Consider the following 14,895-nt stretch of genomic DNA (forward strand, 5'->3'; position numbering starts at 1 on the left):
CTCTCTCTCTCTCTCTCTCTCTCTCTCTCTCTCTCTCTCTCTCTCTCTCTCTCTCTCTCTCTCTCTCTCTCTCTCCCCCCTCGCATTACAGCCAGCTAACGCCAAGCCTTGGCGTCTTTTTTTAGCAATGTTGATAAAAAATGAACATGCTTGTGTATACTACCTGCTTGTGTATAAAAAATGAACATGCTTGTGTATACTACCTGTGATCAATGGCCACTGCGCTACACGAGGACGACGTACGAGTCGGTTGGGGAGATCAGTTGCACTCGCGGAGCAAGACCATGGAGCTGAAGATGGGTGTGTGCAATATGCTTTTGGGAGAGCCAGCTGGAATTGAACGCACAATGCCGTGTTATGATTACGTGAAGACTCACGAGGGGAGTGGGGGGATCCGCCACAACCAACCTACAAACAACGCCTTTCTTTACCAATACCGCTACTGCTCATCTCATGGTATTGAATATTTTTTTAAAACTTATAAGGGTCGAGTGCCAGCTCCAGTGTGGCTTTTTTGATAAAATACCTGCAGCGTTATAAGCGATTTGCCGGTGAGTCCAAAGGGCTACTCACGAACTCCAGTGTTCCCACGAAGCAGCACAGTGCTACACGTTGGAGGCTTGCACATAGAGTCAAGTTTGCGATTGTAAAATCTGGTAATCAAAAACCGAGAGAGAGAGAGAGAGAGAGAGAGAGAGAGAGAGAGAGAGAGAGAGAGAGAGAGAGAGAGAGAGAGAGAGAGAGAGAGAGAGAGAGAGAGAGAGAGAGAGAGAGAGAACAAGAAGAAGAAGAATAAGTTAACATCGCAAGAAATGATCCCAAGAGTCCTTGAAGATCTAGCCGACGAGGAGTTGAACGCGAGAGAGAGAGAGAGAGAGAGAGAGAGAGAGAGAGAGAGAGAGAGAGAGAGAGAGAGAGAGAGAGAGAGAGAGAGAGAGAGAGAGAGAGAGAGAGAGAGAGAGAGAGAGAGAGAGAGAGAGAGAGAGAGAGAGAGAGAGAGAGAGAGAGAGAGAGAGAGAGAGAGAGATATGAAATGAATATTAGCGTCTTCAATTGCCAAAATGACGTATGAGACCAAACCGACACAAACTTGTGAATCTAATACGATGTCTGGGAAAAAGAGAAGCTAAAAAATGAATTTGGGAGTGCTACTAGCTAGTATTATGTGAGATATTTGGGATCACTCATACAATGAGAGAGAGAGAGAGAGAGAGAGAGAGAGAGAGAGAGAGAGAGAGAGAGAGAGAGAGAGAGAGAGAGAGAGAGAGAGAGAGAGAGAGAGAGAGAGAGAGAGAGAGAGAGAGAGAGAGAGAGAGATGAAATGATATATTAGCGTCTTCAAGTGGCCAAAATGACCTATGAGACCAAACCGACACAAACTTGTGAATCTAGTATGATGTCTTGATACAAAAAGAGATGCTAAAAAATGAATTTGGGAGTGCTACTAGCTAGTATTATGTGGGATATGTGTGATCACTCATACAATGAGAGAGAGAGAGAGAGAGAGAGAGAGAGAGAGAGAGAGAGAGAGAGAGAGAGAGAGAGAGAGAGAGAGAGAGAGAGAGAGAGAGAGAGAGAGAGAGAGAGAGAGAGAGAGAGAGAGAGAGAGAGAGAGAAATGAAATGATATATTAGCGTCTTCAAGTGGCCAAAATGACCTATGAGACCAAATCGACACAAACTTGTGAATCTAATACGATGTTTGGGTACAAAATGAGATGCTAAAAAACGAATTTGGGAGTGCTACTAGCTAGTACTATGTGGGATATGTGTGATCACTCATACAATGGGAGAGAGAAAGATAGATGAAATGATTAATTAACGTCTTCAAGTGGCCAAAATGACCTATGAGACCAAACTGGCACAAACTTGTGAATCTAATACGATGTTTGGGTACAAAATGAGATGCTAAAAATGAATTTGGGAGTGCTACTAGCTAGTACTATGTGGGATATGTGTGATCACTCATACAATGGGAGAGAGAAAGAGAGAGATGAAATGATTTATTAACATCTTCAAGTGGCCAAAATGACCTATGAGACCAAACCGACACAAACTTGTGAATCTAATACCATATCTAGGTACAAAAAGAGATGCTAAAAATGAATTTGGGAATGCTATAAATACTTTATGTTTCATTATTGTTGTTGACTATCTTGATTGAATACATTCAAAGTTCCTAAAGGATCATGGAAGAGAGCTCGCAAGGTGTCAAGACTGACCTAGGCAAGGTTGTGAGAGCTGCAACCCAAGAGGGGTTGCAATCTTCCCAGCTAGTTGTAAAGGCGATGGGCAGATATGTTGAGCTCGACACAAAGTTCAAGCCCAAGGTGGATTCTATGATGATGCACTTATCTCTCTTGTATGGGAAGATCTTTCGTCTGGTTTGTACCCATTTGAAGTGGAGGATGAAGTGCTAGCTTGGAATGAATGGGATTCAAAAAAGCTGAAGGCGTCAGTTACCATTGCAGCAGATTTCTTGAGCCATGATGGTTTCTTTATTACTACTAGTGGTATTGAGCATCAATTTTAGATTGTGTCACGTGTGATGGGGCAATCCAAACTTCAGTATGTACATAGTATGTTCTTAGAAACTACAATCCAATGCAAAAGGATCGTTCGTGGGAAAGTAGAAGAGGTAAGTCCAAACCACTTGAGGATTATGGTTGTGAAAGTTTTTTTAGGCTAAAACTCCAATTTACTCTCTTAATTCTGCTTTGCAGGTTTCCACTTTAGTGATTACATTCTTTGCCCATCCAAATTGTACACGTGAATTAAATTGGGAGCAGGCATTACTAAAAGTCATGAAGGTATCTTTCGACAACAAGTATGATACATTTGTGGAGCTACCAACAGGGAAGCTAAACCTCACACTAGATGACGAAGGCAATGCCTTGCGTGGTGCAGCTGAGAGACACACAAACTTTTATGGTTTCCTAGGTTTGCTCTGCATTCAAGAAGGGTAAATCATAATAGATTGTTTTGTTAGGGCCGGAAATATGGCCAAAGTGTGTGAGGTCTTAGACCGGTATTGTGTGAGTATTGAGATTGATGAGAGGTGCCATGAACATTGCCTCTCTGAGATAGGCGATCTATTAGAGGTTTAGATGGCATGAGACATTAACTTCATTGACTTTATAAGACAAATATGATTGTTTTTTGCTCATTTTTATTTTTTATGTGAGTACTGAATTGTGATTGATGGCCACAACCTTTTTCTATTGAATTTCAATTTTTATATTTGAAAAGTTGTTGAATATATTTTGTTTCCATTTTTTTTTATCAGCATACCAAGCAAAGTGAAGATATTGTGTATGTGTATGTGATATAGGACTAATGGAGCCATGTGTTGAGGACAAGTATTGACATGTTCATCCTCAGAGAGAGGTCCCCATTTGCGAGGTGAGCTTGAGAGCTGGGTGTTGAGCCTACAATCCAATCTGGATATTTTCATTCACCTTTGCTTGCACAAGATGCAACCTTGAGAATGATATTCCCCCCAAATAGAAAGGGAAAGGAAAAATAGTCTATGAAAAAAAGGCAGAATAGGTCACTCTTAGAAATTGTCATGGATAAAGACTTTCCAAGAGTAGACAACACCTTGCCACAAACTATTATGCAGGTGTTTGCTCGATATAAAGAGAAGGGACTTTTAAAAACTGCACAGTGGTGACTTTGCATAGGCAAGGATGAGAAACAACATAAGCCCACTCTTTTCCCCTCGGATGCAGAGGATATATATGTGGGGAATGTTTTACCATGTACATGTTCTCCGTCCTCTTCAAGGAATAAGCACAAGAGAAATTGTGAGACATGTTGTGGACGTTGTGATGTCTGTGGCAAGGAGGAAAAAACATGATGCGGTTTGAGTACATCTTGTTTATCGAGCAACTTCGTCTTTTATGTTAGTGCAAGGAGTTTTGTCATGATTTTCTTACAATGTGGCGGGCAAGAAGCAGTTGGCAAGGGGACAGTCCAACCTCTACCAATGTTATCAACGATTACTGAGATGGGGACAAAATAAGAATGTGCAAAGACTTTTGGAACCCACAGAAAGAGTGGGAGATTCCAGTTAAATGCCTCAATAGTTTTTGTGCCATGTATTATCAGACTTTTCCAACCGCCTTGCATAGTCCGGAGCTAAACAACAATTGGAATGAGATTACCAAGGAATATCAGTTCTTATGCTCACATTGTGCAACAAATATCAAAGTGCCCTAAAGAATGGTCAAGTTGAGACAACATTGCAATCAATTTAAATAGGCTTCATCTTAGTAATGTTTATCATGCCCGTAACTTTCATGTTTTTTTAGGGGGATCCTCGGAACTTTGCACTAATGTGCCATTGGGATGGCTTTCAAACAGCTTCAACCAAGCCAAAAGATAGTGGGGTTGTTGAAGTAGTGGTCCTTATAACGGTGGCAAAAACTCAATCATTGGATCTTTGCCAGTGCTATTTTTTCCACTCAGCTTATTGAAGTTAGAAAAAAAAATGGCGATATTCTTCCATACATTTTAAAGCCTTTAATATGTGAACTTGAGTCGGCTTTTGTTGATGGGTTCTCCATCAATTTTAACTATGCCATATTTGACAATTCTTTGGACATAGCATATCATTATTGCATTCTAAGGGCAATTCTCATGTCGTGGACAAGCGATCACCCAGCCCAATGTAGACTAGGGTGTTTGAAGGATGGGGGTAAGAACGGTTGTAGACGGGATAAGCCTCCCATGAAGCAAATCACTGAAGGGGTATGCATTCCAAAGTACGTATACACAAAGAATAAATATATTGCTTGCTACCCACCAGAAAAGAGGACTGTAACAGAGATGTTTGAAGCTATAAGGCTTTCAAGAAAAAAAAACAAAGGAGGAGTATAACACTACTCTATCCAATGCAGGGTTAATAGGAGAATCACCACTTTGGAGGTTGTACCATCTCTATGGCTTTGACATTATTTTGGATCTTGTGTATGACGTGATGCACATTCTTGCACTGAACATTTTCATGAAGTATACTAAACAACTATTTTTAAAGGCTAGCAATGGCATGAAAACATCCATCACTCATGCAATAAATGAAGTTACTGTTGCCATTCCCTGAACACTTCGTAGAAGTGGACGATGGCCGTTGCATGCTACTAGACACCATGGAAATTTTATTGAAGAAGCGCATCAAAAATTTATTCAATGGTGTTTACCACACATTTTAAATAATGTTCCAGACATTGAGAGATGTGGGAATGATTTTGGTTAATGTAGCTCATATCTTCTACAACTACACATGTACTCATGGTTGTAATTTGGATACCATCAATGCTTCCCGAAAACTACTTTCAACATGGAGAATTATTATGGATGAAGAGGGAGGAGACATTGTTTCTCCTTTAGAGCACGTGGCAGGTGTGTATGCTTCTATTGACCACAAATATAATAAGCACTCCTTATATTACATGGAGACCTAAAATAACGCCAATCTTTGTATATAGGTTCTGGAGAGTTGTTTGATGACATGATACGCCACAGTAACCATGATGGACTTTGGCGCTACCATTTTGAGAGAAATGTGTTGGGGATTGTAGAGATTCCAACAAATAACAGGTTCAATGAGTTAAGTACACTCATTATCACACTCGAGCGCTTTTATCACGAACCTTGCAATAGCTGGAGATTGAGAAGGATGGATTGTCACCTTCAGAGAGGATACTCTCATGCATACATGAGACTCTTTTATTGCCACAAGTTTTTTCTAAGGCTAGCATGGAACTAAGAACTTGTGAGAGATGGCATCCATTGTGCTTAGCAATTGCATCCTCTGAAGGTCAAGCAACATAGTTGTACAAGAGTGCTCAAAGGCTTGGCCCATGTCATTGCTTGAGTATGATTCAAAGTGAGGGAATTGCTCTGCATGGTTTGAAAGAAATAAAAAGGGCTCTTGAAGGCTAGGAGATCATTTCTTTGAAGAGTTATTGGCACCAACAATATATTCATCTAGAGGGATTTTCTTACTCAAAACTATACTTCTGCGGAAAGCTATATGAAGCGAAAGACAATGTGGTGATCACTTTAAGCATAAATACTAATTTAGGACATCAAAATAAAGCAAGGGGTGTATGCAAGATCACAAGTTTCTTGTCGCATGAGCACAATAGGGGCCTTGAGTTGTTTTTGATTGGGGAGTTTATAAATGGATGCAATGGAATAGATGCTCTTCAACTTGATAAGGTCACTGGAATGAGAGTGATCAGTGATGTGGATTTTTCTCACAAAAAGATGTGTCTTTTACCAACATATGCCATACTACACAAGTGCTTCTTTCTACACTTGCGCAATACCTAGAACAAGGTGATATATGAAATGGGCGACACCATTTTTAGAACTTGGTTGCTACAACCTGGAAAGGTTGGATGTGCACGGCCATGGGTGGAAATAGGGGATGTAGTATTGGTTGTAAGCAGCTCCTCCATGTCTACTCCATCTTTCAAGGTTGTTGTCGTGCTCAGTATAAATACTGAACAAAAAGCAGTCGAGCTAGGGATTTTGAGGAGAGATCCAACCACAGATTATTGGAATGTTCAAGGAGAAAACAAGTGGCAGGATTTGGAAACATGTTTAGAGGTGCTTCATGGATGGTCTCCAATTCAAAATGCCAATGATGCAAATGCCATGCCTACTTGTTTTAAGAAAGGAATAAGAAATTCTTGATAGGGTCACTCATTGGAGTGCTCAAATCTTCAACCTTTAAAGACTTTGTCACTTTAGAAACCTCATTTCAACTAGTGATTTTGTAGATAGCAAGTGGATACTCATTTTGGTGAAAGCGGCCCACATTTTTGCTGAGTTGTATTTCTTGTGTTATGGTTATAATGGGGAGCCATTTCTTGAAGCATAAAATTAAGTAGCCATACTTATCGCTTTGGTGTCACATGAGCCTTTTGATTGTAAGATAGCACCAAAACTCCATGTGTAATTGGAGACACACACACACACACACACACACACACACACACACACACACACACAGATCAGAGAGAGAGATTTGTGCTCAGTAAAGTAGAAAAGATGTGAATCTATGAAAAATAGACAAAAGAGGAGGCATATATGTCATTATTTCTTGTGGTAATGATTTAAAATTGAAAAAAACAAGCCATGAAAAATAGATCGTGCAAAACTTGAATTTGGTGTTTTTAAGCCCCAAGCATTATTATCTCTCTACATTGCTCACCCATATGAAGGACAACCACCCCAACAACGTCGCACACCCTATGGTGGCCACACGAGGTCATGTTGAAACTCTCTACCACATCATCAAGCAATGTGAAGATGACTTAATTCATGTCGACATACGCTCTATCACATGTTGTGGTAGAAGCCATTTTGACATGGTGTCCTCAAGAAGTTGAGAAATCTGTGCATGTGTCAAGCCCATCCCAAATTAGCTACAAAATGGTGGTGGAGCATTTCCGGGCATTGAGAGACGTCATTACAAAGAGAAACCACAGTGGAAGCAGCAGCAGCCACCTTAAAAATTCACCTTGGAAGGAGAAAAAAATCATGCTCAGCTTGACCTCCAATATGGGTGCTGGTATGTTCGTAGGTTGTAGGTACACACGATCCTCATTAAAAAAAATTAGATGGTGAGAGAAATAGCTGTTGTGAAAGATAGTTGCCTATAATTATTTAAGTGGGGCTCAAATAAGAATGACAAGTTTTTGCATATGAAAATATTTAATGAAAATATATGAAGGTTATGCCACCAAAATAGACAGTACGAACTGCAATCCAATTTGCATTTGCCTCATCTGCCATAAAACCTCGAAATTCAGGCTTATCAAAACCATGATCAACCACAACCTTATTAAGCATTTTCCAAAACTCTATCTGTGCATGCTTGTTTTCCACAGTAAATTCACATATTGCCAATGTTAATAGCTCTCTTACATATGGGTCGTAAACATGCGCCGACATAGTAGGCCAGCCCTCCACACTATGAACATGATCAAAATGCACCCACATATCTTGCAGATTTCCACCAGGGCGCATACGGTTCACCAAATCAACACCACTCCCTGGTCCCATAGTAGACATTTTAAATATATGAGGTTGTTGTCCAAGTCCAAGCTGACCTGGAAAAAGAACACTGTGGAGGAAGGGATATCTTGATTTTGACTTTAAAGTCAAAATAGACTCCAAGCCAAGAGGTGTAATTCCTTTTGCCCGTTTAGCTGACTCTAAGGTTCTTTGAACACGCCGCTTGTTTGACAATGGGGTTACGGAATCTAGAAAACAAGAGAACTCTCCATCTGTCATTGGTGAGTCACCACCAACTACTTGAGAAACAAGCTTGTCCATAATTAGGTCTTCTGTAGTTTTTCTTTCAAGCTGCTTGGCAGTTGTTAGAGTATCAAAGGCAGCTCGATGCATTAAGGCATCAGATATTGACTGTTCTGCAATTCTGCTCTTCCCCTCTGCAACAGGGTGTTTATGAAAACCTAAATGCAATACACATCTAGTAACTCCAGTCTTTTCAGATGGAATACAATAATATATAACTGCAGGGCAAGTGTCAATGCACTCTGGCATTTGACGGCAATGAAAGCATATAAGCTTTCCATTACCCACATCCAAGTGGCCTTTACTAGGAGCACGTGCTAATTTTCCTCGCCATTGAGACTCATTAAATTGTCTCCTTCCCTGATAGTATGGACATTCTATATTGGAACATCTCAAATGCCCTCCACACCGACTAAAATGAACAGTCCCATTGAATATATCATTACTACAGGTAACATATCCCATACATAGCAGAGTTGTCATTTTGAGGAGGAAGTTCATAAGCAACATACCCATCATAATAAGTAGGCATTTCCAAAACCTTAGTGACACTTGTAGCAGAGGAGAGTGCAATATATAGATTGGTTTGCAGAGGAAGAGAACGAATAACATCAAGTACACTTCTGATGCATGCAGTGGCATCTTCAACATTGATTGGAGAATCTTTTGAGCCAGCATTTGCCGTTGATGGCTGTTCGTTGCAAAGTACCTTGTAAAACTGTGAATATTCATGATCCAAATGGTAAAACAACTCATTTGAATCATTACGTGCAGGTTCAATTCTAACCTACTCACCTTGTAGTGTCAGTGGACGCAAAGAGAAATTTTTGTTCTCCAGCTCAAAATGTTCTGTTAAATTTTCAACAGTGATAGTGCAATGCCTACTTTCAAACATTAGCACAAGCTTCTGCTTATGTTTGGGACCGAAGATAGTGATATGACGAGCCATTGCATGGATTGAACAACAGTCAACCTGGAGAGTAACAAAGTGCATTTGTTGCAGACAACAATCTCTTGGAAAAGGCAAAATGTCTATATTAAATCACCTATTCCACGCACGTCTTGATATTAAGTGTGAAAAGACCAAAACTTAGGGTTAAAAAATGTTGTTTTTTTGTTATTCTATTCCACTCTGCACGAGGAGATATGTCGGCATCATTATTAGATAAAAACACCCTATGCTAAACGATTACTGATTTGCCTACACATGTATGCTCAACTTGTACTGATTTGTCTTGAAGTTTAAACCTATTGAAAGCATTAACATATTTTTATTGCAATGTAAATGTCCCTCGATGTATTCATACAGAATTTGTTTTATTGCATTATTTTACTTTATTTTGGAGCGCAATTTTTCTTTTTTGGGGAAATTCCCAAAATACCCCTCAAATTTCAAAAATTCCCAAAACACCCCCAATATTTTGTCATAAATTTCCAAAATGCACTTCAAATTTTTCAAAATGCCCAAAATACCACTGCTTATCAATATATGATGCTAAACCTAGAATTTGAGTCGATTATGTAGGCTTTGGAGATGAATTGCTTCATTATCTTTAGAAATATTGCCCGAGGTAATTTGTGGCATAATACATGTTAAACATGCAAAATCGGATCTCAATAATAAAAAAGGAATAAAGATTAAAAAATCTTGAAAAATCTAACCAAAATAGATACGAAGGTATTTTGGGAATTTTTGAAAGTTGAGGGGTATTTTGATAATTTCCACGAATACGAGGGTATTTTCAGAATTTCCACGAATTAAAGGGGTTTTCTAAAAGCTGCGCTCTGCTCTGCTATGCTCGTGGTCATCGTCTGCAAGCAGCCTTGCGCCCTGTGAGCCTTACACAGAATTCGATGGCGCCTAAACGCCGTCCCCCCACAAGGTAGAAGCTCTGGGACACTACCCTAACTGATATCATGTCGGCGCGGGACTGTTTAGGGAAGAGTCCCGTTTAATTTTTCATGCTTATTCTGCGATTTAGAGTATTTGTGAACAGTCGTGTTTGGTTGTCTTGGCAGCGCTCAAATTGATGCTTGATGTTTTGTACGGGAAATGTGGGATTAGTTAATAAAAACGGTTTAGAGTATTCTGTGTGAACAGTCGTGTTTGGTTGTCTTGGGAGCACTGAAATTGATGCTTGACGTTTTGTGTTGAAATGCGAGGATTTTCAGCCTGTCCAATGGTTGAATGTTGTTGCATAACCCCAAGTGTGATAATTCTGGCTTAGCATTACTTAAATCTGGCTTAGCATTACTTAAATCTGCAGAGTTATCACACTCTGGCTTAGCATTACTTAAATCTGATGGTGCCATGAGGTGATAAAACACTTTCTGCTCAGCTGAATTTCGCGCGTAATTCTTTCTATGGTTAGCTACTTTCTATGGTTAGCTACTGCTCCCTGGAGGTTGAGAGCTCTGATACTATAGATAATGTGAAGACGAAGATTCAGCATAAGGAAAGTATTCCCCCTGATCAGAAGCGCTTAATCTTTGCGGGAAAACAGATGGAGGATGGGCGCACCCTAGCTGATTACAACATTTAGAAGGAATCCACTCTTAACCTTGTGCTTCGGCTCATAGGGAGGAATTGATGTAATGTGTGGTAGAGCCTGTGTCTCTGGATGTGGTGTTCTTTTTTTTTTGGGGGCACCGAATTCTCGTGTTTCTTAGTGTTTGGTTGTCTTGGAAGCGATGAAAATTGATGCTGGATGTTTTGTACGGGAAATGTTGATTAGTTAATAAAAAGGTTTTTGTGTTGCAATGCAAGGATTTTCAGTCTGTCCAATGGTTGAATGTGGTTGCATAACCCCAAGATTTTATGTGGTTGAATGTGGTCTGCCTGCCTTCCTTCATCATGACCGTCCTTCTGTCCAAACCCTGCATTTTGACAATAGGCCAGGTAGGTCAACAAAACCGCCAGCATCATGATCTTTGAAAAACTTGTTGCAGTTTGTTGTAGAGGATTCCATTCTGAAGCGGAGTCTTGGTGTTGAAAATGCCTCCAGCAGTGGGGTCGAAGAAGTTTGGTTTTCTATTGGAAAACTAAACCATTGGCTGTGGGTTTCTTTTTTGCTTGTATGTCAATACTGCGTATATTATTGTTTACTTGAAATGTTTTGGGACACTGCCCTAACTGATACCGCATCGACGCGGGACTGTTTAGGGTAGAGTCCTGGTTTAAGGTTCTGGGAAAGGTTGATGGTCACGCATTTCACCTCCACTGGCTGTGGTGTGATCTTGGGCACTGCCATATGAATTTCTGTGTATTATTTTATATAATTGCATTATTTTGTGTATCCACAAGGGTCCTTAGCACACTACCTTGCTGATCCTTGTAGCGCCTATTAGTGAGGGGAGCCCTAACAACATGGTTTCACATTGCTTGATGATCCGCATAGGCTCTACTTTGTGGGTTTTTGTCTATCGGGATCATGGCATAACCAGTCCCGTGTCGACGCGAGATGTTCTAGGACTGTGTCCGGCTAGGTTGGTATTAGAACAATGGAATATTTTTATGTCAAGCATGCAATACTTTTCTTCAACAGGATAGTGGCATAACTAGTCCCATGTCGACGTGGGATAGTTTAGAGCAGTGTCTCAATGTATAGAGTTTGCGTAAGTTTGTATGACCTTTAGTTATCAAACATGAATTTTTAAATGAAATATACAAATGTCTTTATTATTAGGTTTGTTTAATAGAAAGTTTTTTTTTTTAATGTAGCCCCTCCACTGTTAGGGGAGGTTCAAGAAGACGCGGCAGGAGTGCATCAATTTCAAAACCTGTTTGTAGTGATCAAGTTAGCTCGGTTGCCGAGACGGAGTTGCCAGATGAGAGCGATAGTCATGATATTGGTTTGGGTTCTTTACATGAAGTGGACCAAGAGATAGCTAATGTTGAAGCTGCTATGCAAATAGTGCCATTTAGAACGAGACCTGAAATACGTCCAAGTGTTGCAGATGAGGATGATAGCACATTGCACTTGGATCGGGGAGAGGACATTCTAAGTAAAACAAGAGTTTTTAGTTGCTTTGAATGTCCTCCCATACCTCTTTGCAGACTTATACCTCATGCTAAAGTTCATGGTTTAAGGCAAGATGTAAGTGGCTTGAGGTCTGCATTTGCCAGAGAAGGCTACATCAAAGAGAAGGGTGCATTTATAGTTTCATTGTCTACATGTCAAATGGAAGAAACTCTAGTCACAGGTATGATTTCTTACTTTTTCCTTTCTTCATTTCTTTTGATGATCATAAGTAAACGTATGTCTTTCTTTTGTAAGATGCTATTATTGATGGATGGGATCCAATATGGAAACAAGTCAATATAGAGTTTGAAGAAGAGGTAGCTGCACATCCACAATTTGAATCCCTTGCTCAAAAAATGTTCTATGTGTGGGAAGGGAATCATCGGACAGTTGCTTGGCGAGAAGCCATCAATGAAATGTACTCTACTAACAAAGAGAGGCATTGTAGAGTTTTATGTACAATAATTGATACTACAAAGGTGTCAGAGATTGCATTGTTGACTAGTCTTCAAAGAATGAACTTGTAAGTAAAATGCTAAATCAAGTGCATTGTTTGATGTATCTATATTATTTTGGCACTTCTTTAAAAACAAATTATTCATTTCTGTAGCATGAACACACATGCTTTGGTTACCTCTCACTTGAGAGATGAACTTGTCAATTGCTCAAATATTTGTGCAGCCGATCATGAAGATTATCTCTGTGCACTTCCAGAGGCAGATCAGAAACTCATTGACACTCTCCGGAAAAGAGGAACAAAAGGGGAAGAGCCTTGGCATCCTCTTACACGGAGATATCTTGCTCGTTTGTTATTTGATGTAAGTGTACTAAATTCTTGAATTTAAGTATAATTGCTTTGTGATTTTAATGTTTTTATTGAATACTTATTGAAAGGTTCAAATGTCAAAGGAGCTCCAAAGTAAGATAGAGAGCAAGAAAGATACTCTATCACCACAGATCTGAAGCAAGAAGAGAAACAAATAATCGGAGACTTGTACATCAAATATGGGGATTGTGTTGGAAAGGTATGGTTCTTTTGACTAGGTTGCAGTTTGTCTTTAAGTGCTTTTTTTAATGGAAGTTATGTGACATATTTTGAATATTGTTGATCCTCAACATGGTAAAGAGTGGTTTGATAAAGTAATGAGTTTGAAATGGGGCCAAGAGAGTTGGGCGACATTAGAGAAGCTTAATTTAATTGCTCTTCACGATGAAAAAATGAAAAATAAGATCTTATGGTTATCATTGCTGGAGTCTAGCAAGATTACACGAGTGGCTTACAGATTGTCTCGAGGTGACCATAGATTCCGTAGGTAGGTAACACGAGTTTGGGTTTCTATCTTACGTTGTTTCTTTTATAATTTATCTTTTTTTAAATTATATCACTTGATTGTTATAGTTGGTTGAAAAGAGAGGGTGCTATACAAAGAGTGCTTGATGGTGCTGAGATACTTTTGCTTGACTATGTGGATGTGCCGGATGGAATCACAATTCCTCCAGTAGCTACATTGGAGCTCTACTATGGAGAGATGATAGTAGAGGCTCGTAAATTCATGTTTCCATTAGAGGTGTCTTTGGAGGGCAGAAATAGTGATGCTGAGTTGCAAGCTCTTAAGAAGATCGACTACTATTGAATGGCTTCACAAAGATTGCTATATAGGTAGTGGTCACTAAAATGTAACTTTATTTTGTATTTTGTGAGTTTCATTGTGATAATCTAAAAGTTTGCTATATATTTTTTGTTAGATACTTCTATCATTTGTTGGAGAAACAACACATTCTAGTCATTCCTTTGCTTGCTCGATCTTGGGTCCGTGTTGATAGTGAGGATAGCATGTATCCTCCCACTATGCATCATCGATCACAATGGGAGCTAGATCACTGTCCTTGGTGGATAGACATGGATCAAAATTATGTGTTGGGTCGTGAGAGAGAGATCTACAATGCATAGAGGACTTCAAATCCTTCTATAGCTGTTGACACATCTGATGCAAATGCAAGGAGCGAGACCATACATGATAATAGATCCGTTCATGCATGTGAGTCTCTTTAATGACTTTGTCTATGTTTTGTGAGATATAACACAGTCTTTGTTGATTTTTTTGCATGGCTATTGAGCATGATTAATGTATTATTGACAGCTTCGCTTCCTAAAGATACAGGGAAGCAACACGAGACAATCGTTGCAACAAAAATGACAGGTGTGAGCATAAAAGAAAAGGTTAACTAATCTTATGACATGTGTGAGCATGTACTTTTATTGATCTCTTCGTTATGGCTCACTAATATCTTCGCTTGGTTGTGTTCCTTGATAGCTTCTCTACCAAAACATAAGGGGAAGCAGCACGAGGTAGAGGAGGAGCTTGACATGAGAGGTGTGTCCATAAATAATATAGTTTGTTTAACTCACAAAGGATTGCTAATCTTGTAATTGTTTTTTTATTGCACTATGTTATGAAAATGCACCCATGGTTTGGTGATCTCATTGTTTATATTTGACAGATGCTATTGGCACACAGAGCTTGCATCATCTGATGCGA

The 14,895-nt window shown here is 39.6% G+C and overlaps 1 pseudogene; it reads left to right on the top strand.

Annotated features, from left to right (window-relative positions):
- Positions 1 to 212: 212 nt before the first annotated feature.
- On the top strand, positions 213 to 2,965 carry LOC147428369 (uncharacterized; annotated as a pseudogene).
- Positions 2,966 to 14,895: the final 11,930 nt, after the last annotated feature.

The sequence above is a fragment of the Adiantum capillus-veneris genome, chromosome 23 (assembly GCF_014529385.1).
Source record: "Adiantum capillus-veneris isolate H3 chromosome 23, ASM1452938v2, whole genome shotgun sequence".
In the NCBI taxonomy this organism is placed as follows: Eukaryota; Viridiplantae; Streptophyta; class Polypodiopsida; order Polypodiales; family Pteridaceae; genus Adiantum; species Adiantum capillus-veneris.